Raw genomic sequence first — 23,784 nt, 5'->3', positions numbered from 1 at the left:
TTTGTTGGCAAGGTGATGTCTCTACTTTTTAAGATGCTGTCAGTATGTATACTGTGTTTAATTTTCTCTGATTCAGGCCCTAGAGGTGATCATTCTGGAGCCCTTACACAATGCAGTTCATGGGAAGAAAGAGCCTCTAGTCCTTAATGTTTTGAAGCTGCAAGACATTTTAATCAATAGGCTCAGTTTGCACAAAAGGACTTGGAATCCAAATATTCTTAATTATATGAAATTAAAAAATGATAACTGCAGTAATAAAGACAGAAGACTTATTTGTGAATAAGTGCCTTTTCTTTTTCCCTTATCAGTACAGAGAAACAAAAGAACAACTGAAGATGAAACTGTTGCCAAATGAACTATTATACTTCTTAATATGTTTTTCATTGCTTAAACAGATATGTATTGTCTTATAATAGGCCGGGACAAAACAAATACTCTGAAAATGAGATGTTGCAGCAATTGCCAACATTCTTCTTCTACTCTTTTAAAGGTAACTTTCATATGCCTTTGTTATAGACAGTAATTTTAAAGGCATGCTGCTAAACACTCATAATTATGCTTGGTTTTATATGAATTTAGACTAATATAAACACCTGCATTTGAAAAGGTTTCTCTTTCCACAGAGATATTATTGTGCACCTACTGTTCATCTTCCAAAACAATTAACGAAGATGAAAGGGGAGACATTGCTTAAAAACAAATAGACTTTGAAGTGTCTTTTCATCTAGTCAAGGAACACCATGGATCCTGTGGTCTTTTGTCCTCTTGCTGTAGTTTCCAGCTTCCTGTGAATCTTTACAAAACATCATTCTGATCTGAATAAGGCCTGCAGGTATGTATTCCCCCCCCCCCCAAAAAAAAAGCCTGGCAAATAGCTGAAAATCTATCTTCTCCCTGGTTCTTCCTGTGCAGTTCTTGACAGATATGAAGGAAACAAATTGGTGTTTTTTTAAAAAAGCGGCTTCCTGTAGCTGATTCCCCCAACACATACTTGCACACAATGTCTTATATCACTCTGCCTTTTTCATACTCGCCAATCTTACCCGCTGTTTCTCCACTGCGTGCGCCTGTTGTAAAAGTGTACTGAATCAATACTTAAAACAGGAGCACATCCTCCGGCTGAACGTATTTGGCTGACATACGACCAGCTTTCTGTTTGCTTGCTTTTAGCTATGGCATCAGAGCTAACAACATCACTACTTTGTCCTGCATTTGCAAAGGACACAGCTTGGGGTTTGTGAGGCTTGTATATATAAAAATTTGAGTTCTCTGGGTAAGAAGACAATGGGCGGACTGAAAATATTTCTAAAATGTTTGTATCATACAGAACCAGCTTGTTTGTGTACTTTCTGTACACAACTCCACTCCTAAATGCCACTGCTGTCTCAAGTAAGAGTAGGCTAAGGTTCCTAATGAAATGGTTTGAGAAAGACATGGTGTAAATACACATATTTCCCATTGTTGTTGGCATCTTGTTTGTTTCGGGAGACAATGTAGGGGTGCACATTTGAGGGGAAAATCAAACAATTGGAAGGTTGCAGTGCCTGCTGTGGTTGTAGAGACCAAAACTGAAGATGCGTGTTTTGTTGCAATTGGGGCAATGGAGGATGGCGAGGAAATGGGGTCAGTGCACAAGAACCAGAGCAGCAGGGCCTATCACCAGAGCCAGAAGGGCCCCTGTCTCTACAAACATGGTGGGCTCTGAGGTATAGGGAGCAGCAGGAGTGGTGCTATAGGAGGCTGAGGCAGGCAAGGCTCATCGCCCAGCTCCCTAGCTGGCCAAGTGGGGCTCGCTAGCTCTGGGAGGAGGTGTGCGATTTCTTAGCTGGAGTAGGCTCAGGACAGGTGAGGGTCCCATTCCACATCAAGCTCAGATGCTGCAATCAGCACGCAAGATATAAAAGGGAAGCAGGGCTGAGATGCTGTGTCTGGTCAACTTCTGCCCTTGTTGGGCCACAGCCTGGATGTTCCAGGGAGATCTTCTGGACTGTGCTAATGTGTGTCAGGCTTCAGGCAATCAGATCGCTCCCCTGGATTAAGCAGATAAAAAAAGGGAAGCGTTCTTACCAATTAGTTTATTCAATAATCAGAGCGAGAGACAAAGGAATGTGGTCTCTCTATAGAAATAGCATTGCTCCTAGTAATGTCCCACCTCCCTTTCATCTCCCCTATTCTACATCAGTCCTGCATTGGCTAATCTGAGCCTTCTGCCGCTGAGCTCTCTGTTCTACTATCCTCAATGCCTGTCTGGTCCTGGTTGAAGGGGGGTCAGGAAATCTTTCCAAGGACACTGAGTCTGCCGTCTGTCTCTCCCCTGGTGCTTCTTCTTCCTGCTGTTCATCTTCCAATATTTCCCAGCTTCTGCCCTCTGCAGCCTCTGAACTATGCCCTTCTGCAAACCACTGATCTAAATCTATACTGTCCTCCTGTTGTCGGGAAGGTTCATGAGAAGGGAGGGCAGTCCCCATCATTCCTCCTCAGTCCTGCCCCTGCCAGTGTGGGACTGACTTCCGGATGCCCTGACCCCTGAATCAGGCAGAGGCAGGAACCTGTTCTGACTGGACTTTGGACCAGTTGGCCTGCCAGACTAAGCACGAGCATCTGCTATGGAATCGTGTACACCTTGCCGCCAGGTACCCTGTGATTCAGGACATCGCCCACGACTCACTTCCATAAAGCAGTGTGCTCAGTTTGCAAGCCTGGTAGACTTTCATATTGGTATTGGACATTAGCACTGCAGTGTGCCATATCCTTTTTAGAGAGGCAAGCCATTGCCCTAGCTGCCTTGCCAATGCACTTGTCCAGCTCAGCATCAATGGAGACACTGCTGCATATGGTGGAACCTAGGTAGACAAATTTGGGCTTGGGTTAGGTCTGATTGTTTATGAACAGTTCTGTGTGGCACCTTGTAACTACTCTCCTCTGGCCCTGCCTGCTAGGCGCTGCCTAGTTGCCCTACTAGATCCAGAATCCACCAACCACCGCTGAGAAATATTTGAGGGGTTAATGGAATCAACTTGTAACCCAGTGTACAATGGCATAACAAATCATAGCACTCGAGATGCTGACAGTATCCAACAAAGCATATTTATGTATCTCCATCACAATCTGTTCAGATAAAAATAGAGGTTCTGATTTGTAGTCATAGCAAGAAGCAGATCAGTGTATACTAAAATACAGTAGATTAAGAATTCCAAGAAATGTGGTTGGTACTGGCTCAGCAGTCAGATGCATGAGTGAGAATAGAAAAAGATATTGCACCATGGCCACACATATGTTTTTTTTTTTTAAAAAAAAAAACTGAATGTTAGAAAAGAAGCAACTTATATTGACACTTCATGCGGAATATTGGGTTGCATCGTCAGTCATTACTTATGTTTGCTTGATGGGTTTTTATTATTAAAATGCACAGATGATAACATCATGGCTCTTCACATGATGCACAAAGAGAAAGTCGGTCAAACTATAAAATATAGAAAAAGAAAGGTAGTTGTTTTAAAAGAAAACTGCAAAATTAATTCTGAAATATTTATTTGAGAAAAATAGTACAATACTAGCCTTCTTCACAGATCTGTAAAATAAATGGGAATGTCACTACACCCTTTACTGTTTTAATTATGGGCTGTATATAGTACTTACAATGGTGTACACTTTCATTTCCAATTTAAGTGTTGTTAGTTTTGCATTATGGGCTAAGGTAGCTCACCAATTAAAGCAGTTCAGTAGACTAATCACCTGTCTTTCACCTTGTGCATGATTTACATTAAAAAAAAACCCAGCAAACCTTTAATGCAGATAGTAGCTACAAATGGTTTTCACCCCTTCTGCAGTTGACCTTTCCTGAAAACCCTGTGTCCAGCAAAAAACAAAACCCTACTTTAAGAATATGTGAGGAAACAACAAGCAATGGAAAACGCTTGGTACAGAGACAGCACACAGGCTTCTCCTTAACCAAACATTATGCTCTAGAGCTTGCTCAGGTGCCATCGCTTCCTGCCAGGGAACATGAGATTTGTAGTTTTCTCTGCTTCCTGAATAGAACTGGGAGAGCCAGAGAAAACTATGTGCATATTTCCCAGAAGGAAATGATGACTTGAGTCACAGGGGTCAGCAAACTTTTTCAGCAGGGGGCTGGTCCACTGTCCCTCAGACCTGGACTATATTTTTTTTTTGGGGGGGGGATGAACAAATTCCTATGCCCCACAAATAACCCAGAGATGCATTTTAAATAAAAGGACACATTCTACTCATGTAAAAACACGTTGATTCCCTGACTATCCCCGGGCCGGATTTAGAAGGCGATTGGGCCGGATCCAGCCCCTGGGCCTTAGTTTGCCTACCCATGACTTGGGAGCATGACACTGGTATTTCCCTCTGCTCAATTCAATTTGTGAGGCACATGGAACTACACATCGTTCTTCTTTTCAGAACATTTAAGAACATCATTTCCAACTTGGTTAGAAAGACATCTCAGCAGAGTCCACCTCATCATCAGTTGCCACCTTTGCCCTTCTCACATATTAGAGGTTCCTTTGTTTTACTTTCTTGCTTGAGGAGGCTGTGGGAGGAACTGGTAGGAGATGTGTGTGCATCGTAAGAAGATAAGACAAGCTTCCTGGATCAGGCCAATGGCATACTGTTCTCACAGTGGTCAAACAGATCCCTGTGGGAAGCCTGCAAGCTAGATATGAGCACAGCAGCCCTCTGCCTACCTGTCTTTCCCATCAGCTAAAAGTCAGAGACATATAGTGTTGGATTCCGAGCCATTATCAGCAGAAACTGGCAACTCTCCCAGGCACCCGGCTCGGTCTCCTGTTGACCTCCCGGTCTGCTCTCCCGGCAAGGACCTGTCAGAGGTCGCGATAGGCGATCCTCCTCAGCGTGAGAAGAACACACCACTCTTTCCTGCCCCCCCCGGCAGGGGAAAGAGATAAGACAGAAACATATTTACATGGCTATTTATTTCTGTCTCTGCAGTGTTACAAAAGTATGTCTGCTCTCTTCAAACTCCAGCAGACGACTCCACAAGCACTTCCTGTGCAGCTCATATTACACTCTGAGCTAATTCCGGTGCTGTCTGTTTCCCACAGACACTCCCAACATCACATGACTTTTCCCAGCAATCAGCTTGCAGCATCATTGCTTCAATATCGTAACATACTCCCCCATTTGATTCAATGTGTGCTGCGAGATCCAGAGAAGAAAACAAACAGTTGTTATACATATAACACTCCCCTGTTGTTTCAGTTCCACCCTTGGAACTACCCGCCACTGGTTTCCCCAGTGTACCTCTCTGGTTGTCTGATTTCCAAGGAATGAGTGCATCTGCATTTCCTTGGCTAGGGAATGTAGTGTTATGCTTAGCAACTCCCTGTTGTGTCTCTGTCTCTGACTTAGACACAGCTTTAACCTGTCTTGAGTTGTCAACAATAGTAACACACGCTACAGCTGAGTTAGCAAACTCAGGACTCTTTGGAGAACCAGTTCCAATAGTAAACAGTGGTTCATCCTCCACCTGTGAAGGTCTAGCCATCGTGTGAGATTTCCTCTCAATGACTGTGTCAACTGAGCTCTTCGAGCTATCACTATCACTCTCAGTACCACTGTAATCAGTAAAATCATCATCATCATCTGAACTGTCCTCAGTGGGAAATGTCTGAACAATTACTCTCTCCTGTTCAGGAACACTCTCTAGAAGTTTTGTGAGAATCACCTGACCAGATTCAGACAAAATTACTCTGTAGAGACCCTTTTCATAACCCACAAAAATGCCTCTGGCATTCTTCACTCCATCTGGAGTTTCTGTCCTGATTTGAGATCCAAAAACCTTAAAATGTGCGACAGAAGGTTTTCTTTTGAACAGCTTTTCAAAAGGAGAACATTCCATACCTTTGGAAACCTTTCTCACCCAACAGTAACAATAACATGATAGAGCCTCAGCCCAAAACTCATGTGGCAAATGTGAACTCAGCAATTGCGCCTTCATCCCATTTTGCAATTCTTTGTTCACTTGTACACAGACACTTCTGTTCCATGCATCTGCTGAAACAGCAATCTTGTGCCTTATTCCTTTCTTATGCAGGAAATCCTGAAAATCCTGTAAAAGAAAAACTGGCTTTTCATCTGTGAAAAGACAATCAATGTTAGCATCATGAATACTCTTAACCTTGCCACAAAACTCTTTAAACCTTTCTAAGGCTTCTTGTGGTCTGCTCAACATGAATAACCACACGTAATGAGAGAAATGATCCACACACACAAGATAATATCTTGCATTGCCTCTAGAAGGTGCTAGAGGACCAATCACATCAGCATACACTCGCTGAAAAGCTCTGGTTACTCTCGTAGTCTTCGTCGTACCTGCAAGAGAGATCATGTTAGATTCAGAAGCATTACATTTTTTGTAATCACTTTCATCAAAAGTCAACAAATACAGTCCATCTTTCTCTCTGGCAGAAAGATACAGCTCTCCATCTTTGAAGATTTTGCAGCTTTCTTCATCATAGGACAATTTCAGTCCTTTCTTCGCGATCTGCGAAACACTCAGCAGATTGTACTTTAAATCAGGAACCAAGTACACATTGTTTATAGTCAAGTTCAGACTTTCAAGATACACAGTCCCAAACCCGATCGCTTCCAGCTCCTGGCCATTGGCCAGTTTCACAGTGAAGCTTTGCTTCTTAAACGTTGAAAACAGTCCTCGGCGCGACGTCATGTGTTGCGTGCAACCCGTGTCAATAACAAAAGCGTTCTCCATTGAAAACTCGGCTTTTGTTGACAGCAATGCTTTTCCAGGTTTCATCTGGGACTTGGTACGACTTTTGCCTGACGCCTCAGGCTTTGCAGAGCTTCCCTTAGCTCCTTTCTGTTGACGTGGCTTCTTACAGTTCCGCTGAAGATGCCCAGTCTGTCCACAATTAAAACAACGGACAACGTTCAAAGCAACAGCCTGTTCTTCACTTGCAATAGCAGTGGGGGTGTCAGGATTCCGAACTTCTCTCCCCCTGTCTTTGACATCTATTGCAGCAAGTCTGTCCCTTTCGTTCAGAACGACTGAACAGATTCTTTCCACGGTTAGATCGGCCGCTGGTAGCGAACCAAGCTGACTTGCAACGGTTTTATAAGTCCGATTAAGGCTGTTAATAATCATGAAGCAGAATATCTCTTCCTGTAGAGGGAAATTGCGTTGCGCCATCTGCTGGCGTAAGAATTTCATCTCTGTCAAATGCGCTTGCACATCTCCATCAGGCGCTAGCCTCAGATTGGTTAGCTTCTCAAAATGCAGCAACGCTGAAGAACCAGCATCTCTTTGATGTATTCTACGCAGCGTTTCCCAAATCTCACGTGCGTATTCCAAATCCTGAACATGCACGAGCTGATCATCTGAGATACACAGAATTATGGCCGTCCTGGCTCTGACATTCTGTGAATTCCAACCTGGCGTTGGTGCAGCAGGGATGGGGTTCTCAATCACCCTAAAAATCCTCTGATTCTGTAGCAGGGCTTTCATCTTTACTGACCATGAGGCATAATTGTCATTAGTCAGTGGAGGTGGGTAAGGTAAGCCTCCCCCCTTCTTGGTATCCATTTTGAATCCAAGCCTCAGCTCTCACTCTCAAGCCTTGTAAAATCCAAGAGTCTATTGGATTGTTTACTGCCTTTTTGCACCTGGCAGCTAAACGCAGGCAGCTCTGGAAAGTCCCTTCCAAGAGTAGTGAGATAAGTCAAAACACACGCTGGAATGTTTACCCAGTATTTTTCCAGCCTCTCCACAGTCCCAGCCTCTTCCGGTGGCCAGTGACTTTCTACTTCCTTTTCTAGCTAGCTATCTCCGAAGTAGCTGAAAAGATTGACGTCTCGTTGCTTAGCAACTGGACATTCCAAACTTGAACAACAAGCTTCTTATCTGGGCCCTGGTATGCGAAGAATGTGGCTCTCTCTCAGTGCCGTTTCTAATCCAAGAAAACAGCTCTTGTGAACCAGAGAATCTTCAATCTGCGTTCACCCTTTTAGCCCATAAAATCAGCATACCTTGGGGGTTCCGTTGCTCGTTTCCTTATCAGCAAAACTGATTCCTTCGGTGCTCTGCCGGTCTTGCAGATTCCATCCGCCCGCTACCATATCTTCCCTTATCTTCAAGCAGAGGATGAAGTTACGATCCACCAACCTCTATCGCTGCTCTCATGGAATGAAACCATCGGCGGTTGTTTACCGGCGGAGGTTTTTACAAGACCTTGCATTTAAGGGCCCCTCCAACCGGCTCATATGCAACCAGAAAAAGTAACTGGGCCTGGTGAGCACTTAATGTTCCCAACTCCATAGTTATAGCTATAATTTGTGGGTTGCCATCTGATTTTATTCTGATTTTAATATGATTTTAAGCTGTATTTCAACTGATTGTTGGATCTTATGTTTTAATATATTATATATATTATGTTTTAATATATTATATATTTGATGTTAGCCACCCTGAGCCTGGTCTTGTCCAAGGAGGGCGGGATATAAATAAATATTATTATTATTATTATTATTATTATTATTATTATTATTATTATCAATGCCACCTCTGACAGCAGAGATAGAACATAACCATAATGGCTAGTAGCCATTGTCAGCTGCTTAGCTTTTATTCTAGCTTTCCTCAGGAGTATTACAAAATGAACTCTTAAGGGAGGGAAGACTAGCTTAAAAAAAAACACCCAACCAAATGGTTTTGAAGCAAACCAAGGGGTATTCTGACTAGCCTTTGACTGTGTCGACCACACCAAACTATGGCAAGTTCTTAAAGAAATGGGAGTGCCTGATCACCTCATCTGTCTCCTGAGAAATCTCTATGTGGGACAAGAAGTGATTGGTTCAGAATTGGGAAAGGAGTATGACAAGGCTGCATGTTGTCTCTCTGCTTATTTAACTTATATGCAGAATTCATCATGCGAAAGGCTGGGCTGAATGACTCCCAAGCCGGAATTAAGATCGCCAGAAGAAAAATCAACAACCTCAGATATGCAGATGACACAACCTTGATGGCAGAAAGTGAGGAGGAATTAAAGAACCTTTTAATGAGGGTGAAAGAGGAGAGTGCAAAATATGGTCTGAAGCTCAACATCAAAAAAACAAAGATCACGGCCACTAGGCCCATCATCTCCTGGCAAATAGAAGGGGAAGAAATGGAGGCAGTGAGAGATTTTACTTTCTTGGGCTCCATGATCACTGCAGATGGTGACAGCAGTCACGAAATTAAAAGACGCCTGCTCCTTGGGAGAAAGGCGATGGCAAACCTAGACAGCATCTTAAAAAGCAGACATCACCTTGCCAACAAAGGTCCGTATAGTTAAAGCTATGGTTTTCCCAGTAGTGATGTATGGAAGTGAAAGCTGGACCATAAAGAAGGCTGATCGCCGAAGAATTGATGCTTTTGAATTACAGTGCTGGAGGAGATTCTTGAGAGTCCCATGGACTGCAAGAAGATCAAACGTATCCATTCTTAAGGAAATCAGGCCTGAGTGCTACTGCTGGATAGCTCAGTTGGTTAGACCATGGTGTTGATAACGCCAAGGTTGCAGGTTCGATCCCTGTATGGACCAGCTGCATATTCCTGCATTGCAGGGGGTTGGACTAGATGATCCTCTGGGTCCCTTCCAACTCTACAGTGCTATGAATTATGGTGCTGGAGGAGACTCTTGAGAGTCCCATGGACTGCAAGAAGATCAAACGCATCCATTCTTAAGGAAATTAGCCCTGAGTGCTCACTGGAAGGACAGATCATGAAGCTGAGGCTCCAATACCTTGGCCACCTCATGAGAAGAGAAGACTCCCTGGAAAAGTCCCTGGTGTTGGGAAAGATGGAGGGCACAAGGAGAAGGGGACGACAGAGGACGAGATGGTTAGATAGTGTTCTTGAAGCTACAAACATGAGTCTGACCAAACTGCGGGAGGCAGTGGAAGACAGGAGTGCCTGGCGTGCTCTGGTCCATGGGGTCATGAAGAGTCGGACACGACTAAACGACTAAACAACAACAACAACAAGGGGTATTCGGTAGGGGTGTGCATCAGCTCTGTGTATCTCCCAGGTTTCAAGGTGGATAGGGGTGCTTTGGGGACAGTTTTTGGCATGCCTGAGTTGGATTGCACCATTAACAAAGAATCTCAAGTAGGATCAAGGTTGCTCCTTAGTCTTCTATAGAAAAGTGAAACCAAACTGACAAAGGGAATATGCAGAGAGGGGTTGGAGAGGTGGATGAGCTTTTCAACTATTATTCTGAAATTTGGCAGGCTTCATCCCCTGCAAGTTGCATCCAATTATGGTATAAACTATAACAGACTTTTTATTTTGTAGAAAGGCAAAGATTTGAAGATGCCCTGTATAAATACCCCATGATGTATCTGCCTACAAACTGACAGGCTTAATTGATGCATGCAAATATTATCCACTTCAGCAAAAGGGGGTGGGGATGGGAATACAGCAATTTTAGACTCTATTATAATGAATGGGGGGTTCATTCTTAACGGATATAATTTAGTCCCAAATAATGAGTCAAATTGGAAAGACGCAGACTGGCTCTGAAATGGGCTACTTCCCAAAGCTGGGTACAAATCATATCTTGCAACTAACATACACTCATCAGTAGATATAGCTAGAATATCATCTGTTGATCTTTACAGTTTATACAAGAGGTAGATAACAGTTGCTCTCCAGATATTGTTGAACTTCAGCTCTCATCTTCCCTGGTCATTGCCCACGTTAGGTAAGGAAGATAAGAGTTGGAGTCTAACACATTTGGAGGACACCAGCTTAGAGAATACTGATATAGAACCTGCTTTAGTTTCTCTTTGTCTTCCAAGTATTCCCCATCCCCTGATGTCACCACTTATTTGACCAGGCATTGTTTATGGTTGTTCAAGATTACATCTGCTGCTATCAAAAGGCTACAAACCTTTTTATTGATCCAAGTCTGCAAACGACAAGCAAGGAGCATTAAAATCTATCAAAAACGTCAGTGTCATATAGCGGGTCATTTAACAAATGAAAATTATTAGGCTTTGCTGTCATTATTTTCTTTGCACAAGAGTGCTTTGAAGAATAACCACCTGATCTAGCTCCTTGAATCTGCTGTGCCCTTTTCACGAATTGCTTTTTAGTTATCTGACCTGATTATTGTTTTCAACATTTCGTGGTAAGGTGCTTTGAGTATCTCATGAACTGGAAAAGCAGGATATAAATATTTGAAATAAATGATAAATAAAAGCCCAATGTCTCTACAGCCAGCTAACTTATTCTGCAGCCTAGAGACAAACAGTAAGAAATGCTACCATCTCCAGCTGTGCATGAAAGTATCAAGGAATCGATCTTCTTCTTCTTCACAAAGGTTAGGAATCTGTGGAATGAAGATGTGGAACTAGCAGAGGCCAGATGCAGAGTTATGGATCAATTTGTGGCATACTGGCCGGCACATCAACCTGCCATTTGTGGCCTAGCTAAAGAAGAATTAAATAGGTGGTCTAAAAGGAAAGCAGGGCAGAGGTAATACTCTGCTAAACAAATCTGTCTAAGGTGATATTCTGCTAGATAGGAGAGAGTTAATAAAATTAAGATGACAATCAGGTTATTAGTCACTAGATCCAGTGTTTGTGTAGGTGTGAGGAAAACCCTGAATTAATCAATGTGGCAACAGAAACAATCTATTATCTTTGCAAACTTAGCAGAATGTGTGCATGAAGGGATTGTAATTGGCTGCTAGTACCTGCATCCTAATGAGCGTGGGGCTGCAATCCTAAACACATTTATTTGGGAGCAGCTTCCATTGAACACAACAGTGCACATGACTGCACTGTTCAAGTCTTCTCATGCAAATGGTCCACTCAGGTGGGCTGTGCAAAGTCACAGGAAGTATTTGTGTGACGTAGTGCAGCTTGACTTCTGCAGTGAGAAAAAAGCAACTTGTGGCTTTATTTTCTAATCCCAAAAGACGTTCTATGATTGCATTCTATTCATTTTCATTACATTGGTGTTTCTTTCTTTAATTACTATTACTATTACTATTATAAAATAAAATAAACATATTTTGTGCTTAAAATACACTTAAAACAGATCCTTATTATAATAGGTTTCAAGCATGTTCTAGCAAACAAAAATCTCCCAATGCTACTTTCTGCAGTTCATTTATTTCAAAGTATTTTTATCCTACGTTTTCCATTTCGGGGGGGGGGGGAGGGAATGCCCCAAAGTGACTGTCAGAATATAAATCAACCTCACAATAGTGCAATCAAGTTAACAGCATGATCCTGTATTACAGCTTGATCCTATGTATTTTAACTCAAAAGTAAGTCCTAATGGGTTCAATTGAGCTTATTTACTAGTAACTATGTCTAGAATTGCAAGGTGCTTTTCTTTTCTTTTCTTTTAAAAAATGAACAAATAAATGAAACTTTTACGTAGCCAATAAAGGTGGCATAATACCCGATCAGGCCTGTGGGCTCCAGTTAACATATGGCTGGCAGCTGCATTTTGAATCAATTCAACTTACGAAGTACGTTCCTAGGCAGCTCTAAATACAACATACTGTAGCAATCTAATTATCCTGGTTCTCTTTTGTTGATTCGCCAGAGTCAAAACCATCAAAACAAATCCATCATAACTTTGTTCATGTGAGCTTGCCATTTGCACAAGCAGGTTTTAATGCTTATTGGAATGTATGAAACAATTCTGAACAGTTTCCCACTGGATACTCTTCCTGCAAAAAAAAGGAGGGGCATTATTTGAAATATCAGAGTTCTGGTTAAGGCAAGTAACAAGAGCAGTAAGATTGCCATACCTCAGCCTATCAGTGGCTTAGTGGTAGAAAGAATCTTCAGCACCCAGGAAGTGGGGCTTCCTTTGGCCTCCCAGATCCTAGTTCAGCTACAACTTCTGATCATGCCTGATTGCTGGCCATGCTGGCTAGGGATGATGAAAACAGTAGTTCAACAGCATCAGGAGGAAATCATGTTGCTTAACCCTGATCGAAAGCATCCTCAAGATACCTGTTGACATTGCTCTATTGAAAACTTCCAAGGAAGAAAGTTCAGCCGTCTCCTTCCACTATTACAATAGTGCTATAGTTATGCAATTTCCCTAAACTGACCTTCACATATTTTAAACCCACTGTTACTTGCCTATCCCCAGGAGATATTTTGAACAATGGTTCTCTTCTCTCTTTTCAACACCCTTTAAATATTTATAAGGAGCAGTACATTCTCTCTTGATGTTTTCCTCTCCAAATATTTCCATGCACAATTTACATATATGAGATGCTTTCTGGATCTTTTATTATTCTTATGGCTCTCCTCCAAATACTTCCAGAAACGTACCGCGCCTATATAGTAATCCTGTAAATACTTCCCAGAACATCTTGAAACCCGGCTCTGAAATGCTGCTTACTGTGCTTCAGATGAAGTTTTTCCAGTTCTGAGTCTGGTGATACTATTAAGCCTCATTTACATGCATTTGCCAGCATCCCCTCATTCCTCCCTGCTTACTGTATCAGGGGCTTATCAGTACTACTGTGGTACATAACCACACAATCCATCTTAATCATGGTGGCTTCAACATTAGGAACGCTCTCCACTAGGAACGCCATTTGCACTCTCATTTATTCCAGAGAAGCTGACACCATTCCTCCCAGAGCACTGTATACTCTGACGTTTTCCCTGCTTTCTTCCTACTTCTAAAAGTGCTTCTTTGCAGTTTCTTTGTGAAGCTTTCAGGTGTGGACTGATTAGAGCTGTTGACTTACCTGGTTTGCAGGTGCACGAGTGTGCACACACATATGCACAGTTATTATTTTTGTCACCTCTGATGGGGAAGAATAAAAATTAAACAAAATGGAAGCCTACTTTGCAAAAGCCTGTCCTCACTGCATAAAATGACCAAGAGACTATCCAGTTAACAGCAACAAATAAGTAATTTTGTTCCTAATGATGAGGACTGGGCAATGTGCAATCGACATGCAACAGGGTAGAGCTATAGAATACAAAACCTTTTGTTGCTCTTTTTTATCTGCATGGACAGCGGGAGTGGCATGGAAACAACTGCAGGGCAATTGCAACCATGCCACTCCACACAGGATATAACCCAGGCCTGAAAATTTGGGATATAGTGCTTCAGATAACTCAGGTTAAAAAAGCTTTGATCACAACATCACATGCTTAAGTTAAATATATCACTGCATTTATAATGGAACACTATTATTTTCAAAAGGGGCTTGCTTGCTTTTAACAAGCTGTAGCATAGCAGCTGCATGTAAAACCTAGTACCTTCCATTAAAAATGATCAGGATGCAGGAATGATCTGTGCCAGAAAGAAGTTGCCAGTCTGATGTGAGCTAAATGGCTCCATGCTTTACTTAGCAGAAAATCTGCTAAGGAGGTGGTTATTCCTGGGCTGTTATTGCTTGTTCAGACCCAGAGACCTCCCCCCTAAATAAAGACACACTTGACTCAAATTTTTGTTTTGGTTTTTGACAGAATTTCGGCCACAACTTTACAGAAGGTGAGTGGTTGCATAGGCTCTGTTTCGACCAGCTCCCTACCCCCTTGCAGGCAGTGCTGACCCAGGGCACCAGCATACGTCAGGCAAAGGTGAACACCTGGGTAGGCAAACAGCCGGGAACAGACTATGTTCACCACCCAGATGCCCCCCTGGACTCAGGCACAGACATTAGGTCTCGGGGGTTGACCTAATCAAGTTGAGTCCCTGGATTCCTTTAACGGAATACCCTTCACATAGGGATGGCGAGACCATTCTCCCATCCCTGTCACCTGAACCAATGCCTATCTGCAACCTTACAAGTTGTGATGATTTGCTACGTGGCAGGGGAAAACCCAAATGGCAACAGCCAATCAGCCAAGTGGGGAAAATTCCTGCTGTGCCCCTGTCCCAACGACAGACGACACATGACGGCATAGCAAGGTCAATCACAAAATGCCCTAAATATAGGGAGAGGTGGGCGGGTGTTCCAATGCATGAGCCGAAAGAGGAAGCTCTGGGTCCCATGCATGGGTATATAAAGGTCCCTCGATCCATTTGGACTGCACCCCACTGGCCAGATTGAACCCAGCAACAAGGGACCTATCAATCGGGTGTTGTGGCTGTCCAGTCTTACCCACCTACAACACAGGAGGTTGGTCTCCAGGTCTCACTGCCCTCTTTTAGGGAGGAGACGGTTTGCCGCTATTGTTCTTCGCCACCCAGTTTCCCTTATTGTATGTCTAATTTAAGTTAGCAGACTTTGATACAAAAACAGTCTTGTACTTCTCTGAATATTAGGTTTAGGTAGAAATATTGCGAGGAGTTTTGCAGTGTTAATTGGCTTTGTTTGCTGGGGATAAGAGAACAGGAGAGACTTATGGCGTCTTTGTAAATATTTTATTTGTGCCCCTTGCACAGGTGAGCAAGCAGTCCAGGACCACTGAGCATACTGACTGAAGGAATGTATTTAACAAGGCCACAACTTTTTATTGATCACAGCCCTATCTGATGTTGGTTTGTCATAAGGCAAATATCCAGGTACCTGGTCCCTCATGATGTGTAGCACTCTAGTAAGTCCTGCCTGCACCCCAGAGCCGAGGCTTTTAGACAACCCCCTGTAAACTGTTATTTGACTCCTGCCCAATGGCCCTCCCCCTGCCATATGCCAAATTGAGGAAGGGGCCATGGAAAGCTAGTGTGGTGTAATGGTTAGAGCATTGGACTCTGACCTGGGTATGAACTCAATGTGACCAGCCACTATCTCTCATCCTAACCTACCTCACAGGGCTGTTTTGAGGGTAAAAATGAGGAGAACCATGTATGCCAACTTGAGCTCCTTGGCGGGGGAGGGGGAGGGAATGCAGTACGGTAATGTAATAAAAGAAAAGTGAAAATCTCACCAGTGAGCATAAGCAGAAGTTAACATGACCCCTAAAAGTGAACCTGTGCCATAAGCTGATTCATCTTTCTCTGTTCCTCCTTCTAGCTGCTTCCACAAAAAGTTCCTTTTGTGTGGTTGAAACATTGGTCTTCTACAGTCAGCTGGAAATGAAATTAGAATGATATTTCCACAAGGCACTTCTTATAATGTTGCATGTTGCTCAACACTACCCATCTCAGTGAAAAAAATATATTTCCATAATGTTTACTGGGTTTCTGTCTCTTATTGCTTTCTACTGAGCATGCCCACAATGTTAATATGAATTGCCCGTAATTCCATCAGTTCCTTGTAGTCTAGATTGGGCCAGGGGAGGAGGAAGATAATTTCCTATTCTATTATTTTCTACTTAGTGCAAAATAGTTTTATTTGAATCAGAAATAAAATAAAGAGTAGACATTAAAGAGGAAACAGTAATTAAAGCACCCCCCAAAATAATATTTGGGAGAACGGGAACTAATTAATTAAGGGGCTATTCAGTAATGCTGTGTCCCCACTGAACAGGAAGCAACGACAGGGGCAAAAGTCACAAAGAGAAAACTTATGAAGACACAATAGCCCTGAAAGCCTCACTTATATTTTGTCATTCTGTAGTGGGCTGGCTGGCACTGCAATTGTGTTTTAAATTGGGGGGAATTGCAACAAATCACAAATGAAAACACACATAGACAACAGTGAAATGTAATGGGTTGGCAATGACCTCATCTGGATTCTTTGCAAAAACTGAGGGAATGAAGGATGTCACTTCCACACAAAGTGGACAGTAGGGGAGCAACTTCTCCCAGTCTTTTCCAGCTGTTTTTCTTGCATGATCTGCCAAGCACTAGTCTCAGACCCCACCCCACAGCCCTGCAGACAAATTGGCTGTTGAGGCCATGGCTATTAAAGAACATGAAGTTTATTTTGTATCAGATCTCTGCCTTCCACCCAGAATCACTTTAGGCAAAACCATAATGATACACCCATTCAACAGTAATCAGACAGCAAATTCACAACAATATAAATCAAAACAAATAGCCTGTTTTTTCCTTGCTTGATTCCCAAGTAACAACCCCTAGAGATAAACCTGTTTTGATTTTCATCATTCCTTTTTTACTTTATTTTTTTTATTTTTCGCCACATGTTACTTTATTTTCTTCTGTTACAGGGGAAGCTTTCAATGGAATGGAATTTGTGTGATAAATACTAATGCAGAAATCCCAAACAAAGAAACTGGGAAGTGGGGGGAAATTAAGCAGATATATTTCATGAGTCTTAAAAATAAAATATTTTGGTATTCTAAGCAGATATTAGTCATATGGCATAAAGTTTTTTTAGAAGAAAAACCAGACATTAATAATCTGTAATAAAATTTTTGTGGCATGCTTAATAAGTTCATCAAGGCTTCCTATAAATCAATTTGTCATTTACTTTTCATATTTGTTGCATTTATTTCCTCCTGCTGAAAATGTTCAGCCTTAGTGAAACCCATTGAAACAGCAGCTATGGACATTTTAATGACACGAGTGTATTGAAAAGAGCAATGCTTTATGAAAGATGTATAATGTAGAGTAGGGAAAGCCAACATGGTGCTCTCTGGGTTTTGTGGGCTACAACTCCCATTGCACCAGCAAGCATGACCAATAGTCCAGATGTTTGTAGCATTACAATAAGTGTCAGGAACCTTTGGCCCTCCATATGTTGCTGAACTACAACTCCCATCATCCTTGGCCATTGCCCTTGCTAGCTGGAGCTGATGGGAGGTGTAGTTCAGCAACATATGGAGGGCCAAAGGTTCCCTGCACCTGAATTGCAAGTTCTGTCTTCCCTGATCATTGGTCGTGCTGCCTGGAAAATATGGGAGATGGAGCCCAATAGCATCTTGAAGGTACCACATTGGTCTCCCCATCTTAGTGGACTTGTATATGGGGTTTATGATTTGAATACTTGCATGTTCAATGTATTCTGTGAGATACAAGTGTTGATGTAATGGTTACCTCACCTTAACAAGGATATCATAGAGTTGCAGAAAGCAATCAAAATCATCAAGGAAAGGTACCTCTGTTTGGGACGTTTTGCTCCAGAAAAAAGACAGGTAAGAGATGACATGAGAGAAATTAGCTCATATGGTAGAGCATGAGACTCTTAATCATGGGTTTGAGCCCCACACTGGGTGAAAGATTCCTACATTGCAGGGGGTTGGATGAGATGATCCTCGTGACCCCTTCCAGCTCTATGATTGTATGATCTATGAAATTTATAGATTATACAGGGCATGGAGAAAGTGGATGGAGAAATGTCCCCACTCCCCTCATAACAACAGAACTCATGGGCATCCAATGAAGCTGAAGATCCAGGACAGATAAAAGAAAGCATTAAACGCATAGTTGAACTATGGAACTGGTTGCGTGTTCAGAACCAGAGACCTCCCCCCTAAATAAATTCATGCATGACTCAAATTTTACTTTTGGTTTTTGGCAGAATTTAGGCCACAACTTTATTGATTACAGAAAGTGACTGGTTGCATAGGCTCTGGTTTGACTAGCTCTCTGCACTCTTGCAGGCAGCGCTGACCCAGGGCACCAGCATAGGTCAGCCAAGGGTGAACACCTGGGAAGGTGAAAAGCTGGGAACAGACTCTGTTCACCACCCAGATGCCTCCCTGGACTCAGGTATGGGCACAACCCTCTCCCAGGAGTTGATCAAACCACTGAGTCCCTGGATTCCTTCAATGGAATACCCTTCACATAGGGATGGCGAGAGCGTTCTCCCATTCCAGTCACATGAACCAGAGCCTATCCACAACCTTACAAGTTGTGACAATTTGCTACGTGGCAGGGGAAACCCAAATGGCAACAGCCAATCAGCCAAGTGGGGAAAATTCCTGCCATGCCCCTGTCCCAATGACAGATGACACACGACGGCATAGCAAGGTCAATCGCAAAATTGCCCTAAATATAGGGACAGGTGGGCGGGTGTTCCGAATGCACGTACCGAAAGAGGAAGCTCTGGGTCACATACATGGGTATAAATAGGTCCCTCGATCCATTTGGACTGCACCCCATTGGTCAGATTGAAGCCAACATCGAAGGACCTACAAACTGGGTGTTGGCAAACCAATCCAACCCACCCACAACACAGGAGGTCAGTCTCCAGGTCTCACCGCAATACGTGCACTCTTTGAGGGAGAACACAATCTCCCACAGGAGGCAGTGATAGCCACCAATTTGGATGACTTTAAAAGTGGATTAGAGAGGATTTTGGCCACTCAATAACCATGGCCCAATGGGAAAATTTATGGAAGATCAATTGGAAATTCACAAATTGTTACACGATTAGAGAGAACTTTCAAAGAATGCAACATCCTGGTATCTAACACCATGGAAGCTTTCAAAAATGTATAAAAATGTATCAAGTAATTGTTGGAGATGCGGAGACTCAGTAACATTCTTCCATATGTGGTGGATATGTAGGAAAATACAGGTATTCTGGGAGAGTATACATGCAGAACTGCAAAAAATGCTAAAGATCTATTTCAATAAAAAACCAGAGGCCTACCTCCTGGGAATAACAGATTTGGATATTCCACAAAAGAGGAAGGGTATCTTTTTATATGCCATGGCGGCAGCAAGAGTTTTGATCGCAGCAAAATGGAAGAGCAATGAAATCCCCTCTATTCAAGATTGGATCCAAAAGCTGACAGAATATGCTGAATTAATAATAATAATAATAATAATAATAATAATAATAATAATAATAATATCTTTATTGTCATTGCCCCCTTCGGGCAACTTGGTTGCTCCATAAAAACACTAATTAAAAAATATAGTAACATGTCCTGCCGACTATAAACAAGTTTATTTTGGCAAGACAAAAAAGCCAAATTCTGAGCTGAGGAGCAACCAGCCGCAGCATCTACACGCGCCGCCATCTTAGCGCGCCGTCATCTTAGATGGTTTATCAGAAAAAATAAAGAATAAATCAAAACAGGAATTTGTTTCTAAATGGGAGGTTTTCAAAGAATATCTGAAAAATAAATATAGTAGTTTAAATTATGTTGCAGCATTCGAGGAACTTCAGTAATAGTTGTAAGGTAGATATAAGAAATTAGATTTAATGAGAATAAGTTTAATTATAAGAAAAAAATGTGTATTGGCAATAAGTAATATGAATTTGAAGTATGGAATGGACGGGAGGTCGGGTCTTTAGTGTTAAGACCAATAGATGTTTTATTGTCTGCTAAGAATATTATGTGTCTATGGTTATTTTTGTAATTTGTGTATAATTTGGTATTTGTGTTTTTTGTTTGTTTGTCTTTCTTGTTGTAAAAATAAAAAACTTTTTTTAAAAAAGTGGATTAGAGAAAATCATGGAGCAGAAAACTAGCAATGGCTACTTTCCATGAAGGCTATGCTCTGTCTCCATGGTCAGAGGCAGTAATGCTTCTGAATTCCAGTTGCTGGAAACCATAAGAGAGGAGAAAGCTCTGCTGTTTGGGTCCTGCTTGTGGGGCTTCCCACAGGCATCTGATTGGCAACTGTGAGAGCAGGATGCCGGGCTAGATGGGCCATTGATCAGCACACACCTTATATTCTTATATTCTTACTGGGTGATATTTTCCTTTTTCTTTTTTTTTTGTGCGGACACAATAGAGGTTTCCCACATATTGGCACAACATCTCATGTAACCTCACAGCACTGAGACTGCTTTGCCATTTTCAACAAATAAATGGCACAGTACCCCTTTGCCTCTAATGCTAAACATGTTTTTTTAAACTGGAGCAGCGGTTGAAAGATCAGACTGAAACTATATCAGAACCAATCCCCCGCCCCTCAAAAAAGTGAGCTTGATGTTATTTCCTAGGAAGCTTAGTATTTTCTCATGTGAGGGGAAATGTCGTATTGAGCCAGTTTTCAAACCATGTTTTTATGTCAACTGAATCTCCAAGGAAATAACTTCCAGAATCAGCGGAAAGTGCAAAAGCATTTTCTCTTCGGCAGAGCTGGATACAAACCATTATTCTATTTCTTTGTAGGTGAAGAGGTTGCAACTGTGAGCCCAAACAGACACTCCTCAGTCTACTAGGGGAGAAAATCATGAATAGTTTCAATAAAGTGAACTTTCCCCCTGCCCACAGATAAATTGAAGTCAACTATGGAAGCAAACGGCTTGTCAGGTACAGAATTGGAAATCTGTGGATTACAGCCGATTCTTCTGGTCTGGTGCATTTATTAAGTGCAACTCAGAGCACATGTTATGGGGGGGGGGGAGGGAATGCGAGCACTAAAGGCTATTTTTAGAGATGGTTTCCTGTTGCTGCTGCTGCAATATGTGGTATCATGAAGTCTTAATCATTATCCCTTGCAGCCTCCCAGTGTGAAGCTGAATAGCAATAATGGAAAGTTGACAATGGGGATGCACAGAGAATCAAGTTTCTGAGATTAAAACAAGTGCTGTATGTAACTTCGAACATACGCCTTGGGAAGGATTTACTGAAACAGCATTAATAATATTTGAGGGTTGCAAAGCCCAAATATTGTTCTATGTATGTATTAATTTCCTGTGGGTTATGGCTAATGCTGCAGTTCCGCTGGCACAAGGGAGTTTCATGCAAGCAACAGAACTTCTGCTTCCTCTCCTATTCCCTTCAGCCTATTGCACACAGCCAAAATAAGTTCTGGAGGCTTGGTGCACCCTCCAGACCAGATATGGGGGCACACAGAGGAAGGAGAGGAGACAGAAGCCCCATTGCACCAGAGGAACCCTGCTGGCGTAGCATGGGATTCAAAACAATATTTCTATGCCACCCTTACAGGCAATTTCTGCCCCTCCCATGGAATGGGGCCTTACATTGGCGCCACTGAAATTTGCAAGACTGACGTCTTTGTCTGATTCAGGGAACCTCCATTAGTACAGAAGGGCGTAGAGCTAGTCCACTCATCCCTACACCCAGTGGCATAGCGTGGGGGGTGCAGGGGGGGGCGGCCGCACTGGGCGCAACATCTGGGGGGGCACGCTCACACTCGCAGCTCTCTGCCCCTACCTGGCTCACTCACTCTCTCTCACTGCAGTGCTGGCTGTGCGAATCCATCCGAGCCGCCGGGTCGCCACCCACTGTGGAGGGGAGGGTGCCAGGCGTGCGGTACGGTGTGGAGAGAGAGCGAGGGACTATCTGGGGGAGGGACAGTGCAGCGGGGGGGGGGCGCAAATTACTTGCCTTGCCCCGGGTGCTGACAACCCACACTATGCCACTGCCTACACCAACTTATGTTTATGTAATTCTTGATGCGATCACCTGAAGAGGACTTGTGCACCCTACTCTAACCGAGGGACAGAAATTGGAGAGAAGGTTGCATGACTGCTAAATAATATCTCTTCTCACACTTTGAGAACTGTCTGCCCAGGAAAAATCAGGGGGTGGGGGGAATCTCTTGTCTTGATTTGGGCCAGTGACACCAACAAATCCAGATGAATAGGGGTGCATTTCCTCAAACATTGGTTTCAGCTTTGGTTAATTGTGTTAATGCCTAGTCCATCATTCTTCCAATAGAAAAGCATAACAGAAAGTTGAAATCGTTCCAGCAGGACCACGGAAGCTAGCTAGCAGAGATCTGTTAATCTGTATAACAGATATGATATCTTTTGTTAACTTTTGTTTTCCCTTCCATGGGTAAATCACCCTTGGTCATGCTCAGCGTATTCTGACAGGTTCCGACAAATGAAATATTCCACCTGCAAGACTCCCTCACAGTGCAAGTGGAAAGTTTCGTGAACTTTTGAGTCAGAGAGATGACTTTGAAATAACACCCCCCTCAACAGCCAATTTCTTTAAAATGAACAGAACTAAACGATTTCATTTAATTGCAAGCTGGTAAACATCCCTCAACCCCAGTCAAAAGAAAGTATAATAAAACAGCAGGTGAAAGAATGAGCTGGCATGACTATTAGCAGTGATTCCTAAACAGGCTTCCTGATAGTCTCCTTCTTGATTTATCTTAAACTCTTGGGGAAAATTTGAAGGCCAGCCATAAAACTTAGGTTTTCAATGGAAACAGAAAAGGGAGAAGACTGTATCCAATGTTCTCCATCCACCAGAACAAGACTCTTGCGCAATAAAAGAATTCAGTGTAACAGTTGCACTAGCAGAAACAAGTTGCACAACAGATTGTAGAATCTATTGTGCAACAGAATTACCAGCAACCTGCTTGTGTATTCTCTTGTGCAACAACCTTGCGCTAGAGCAAAATATTTCACCAGTGGAACAAGTCTACTGCTAAGTGACTTTAACTTAGTGCTACATTGTATGCAATATATGCAGTTGGTCTAAACTCCAAGGGTTGGCAGAAGACACATTTCTTTCTTTAGCCCTGTCCCAATAATGAATGATAAGTGGTATTCAACTAAGTTCTGTTGCAGCATTTAATTCCTTTTGCTCCACCTCGATCACAGATGATCTGATGGGGTACTTCTGGTGGTTCCTCGAGCCTCTGAGGTTTAGTTGGCTATTACTATGGACCGAGCCTGTGGAACTCCAGACCAGCAGAAGTTCCGTAGGAAACACCCCTTCCTTCTTTCAGACATCTTAGGAAAACTATAGTTTAGAAGGGCCTTTGCAATATGAATTTTCTGTTTTTAACTAATCAGTATTTATTAGTGGTCTATGGGTGCTTTAAATTATGATTTTGTGAATGCTTTTTGGTGGTTTTATTCTTATATGTTGTATACCATCTTGATATATATTTCTATGAAAGTGCAGATTATAAATATGTTAATTAACAAACAAACAGACATCTGGATAGATTGTTGTCAAGCCTACTCTGCTGAAGCAATGTTTAGACTTGTTTTCTGTATATTAAAAGCA

At 42.5% G+C, this 23,784-nt stretch overlaps 1 long non-coding RNA gene across 2 annotated transcripts; it reads left to right on the top strand.

Moving 5' to 3' along the window:
- The first annotated feature begins 643 nt into the window (after nucleotides 1-643).
- LOC310678745 lies at nucleotides 644-23,705 on the top strand. Of its 2 annotated transcripts, none has more exons than XR_014511927.1 (3): nucleotides 644-832; nucleotides 15,425-15,544; nucleotides 20,959-20,982. It is a non-coding gene; the product is annotated as an uncharacterized lncRNA (long non-coding RNA). The 2 variants fall into 2 exon arrangements; XR_014511926.1 differs by lacking the exons at nucleotides 644-832; nucleotides 15,425-15,544 and adding exons at nucleotides 18,222-18,595; nucleotides 23,373-23,705 and having other exon boundaries at nucleotides 20,959-21,099.
- Nucleotides 23,706-23,784: the final 79 nt, after the last annotated feature.

Source organism: Podarcis tiliguerta (assembly GCF_965153285.1).
Source record: "Podarcis tiliguerta genome assembly, chromosome: 5".
In the NCBI taxonomy this organism is placed as follows: Eukaryota; Metazoa; Chordata; class Lepidosauria; order Squamata; family Lacertidae; genus Podarcis; species Podarcis tiliguerta.
The sequence above is the reverse complement of the archived record's forward strand: the minus strand, read 5'-3'. Positions and strand labels throughout refer to the sequence as shown.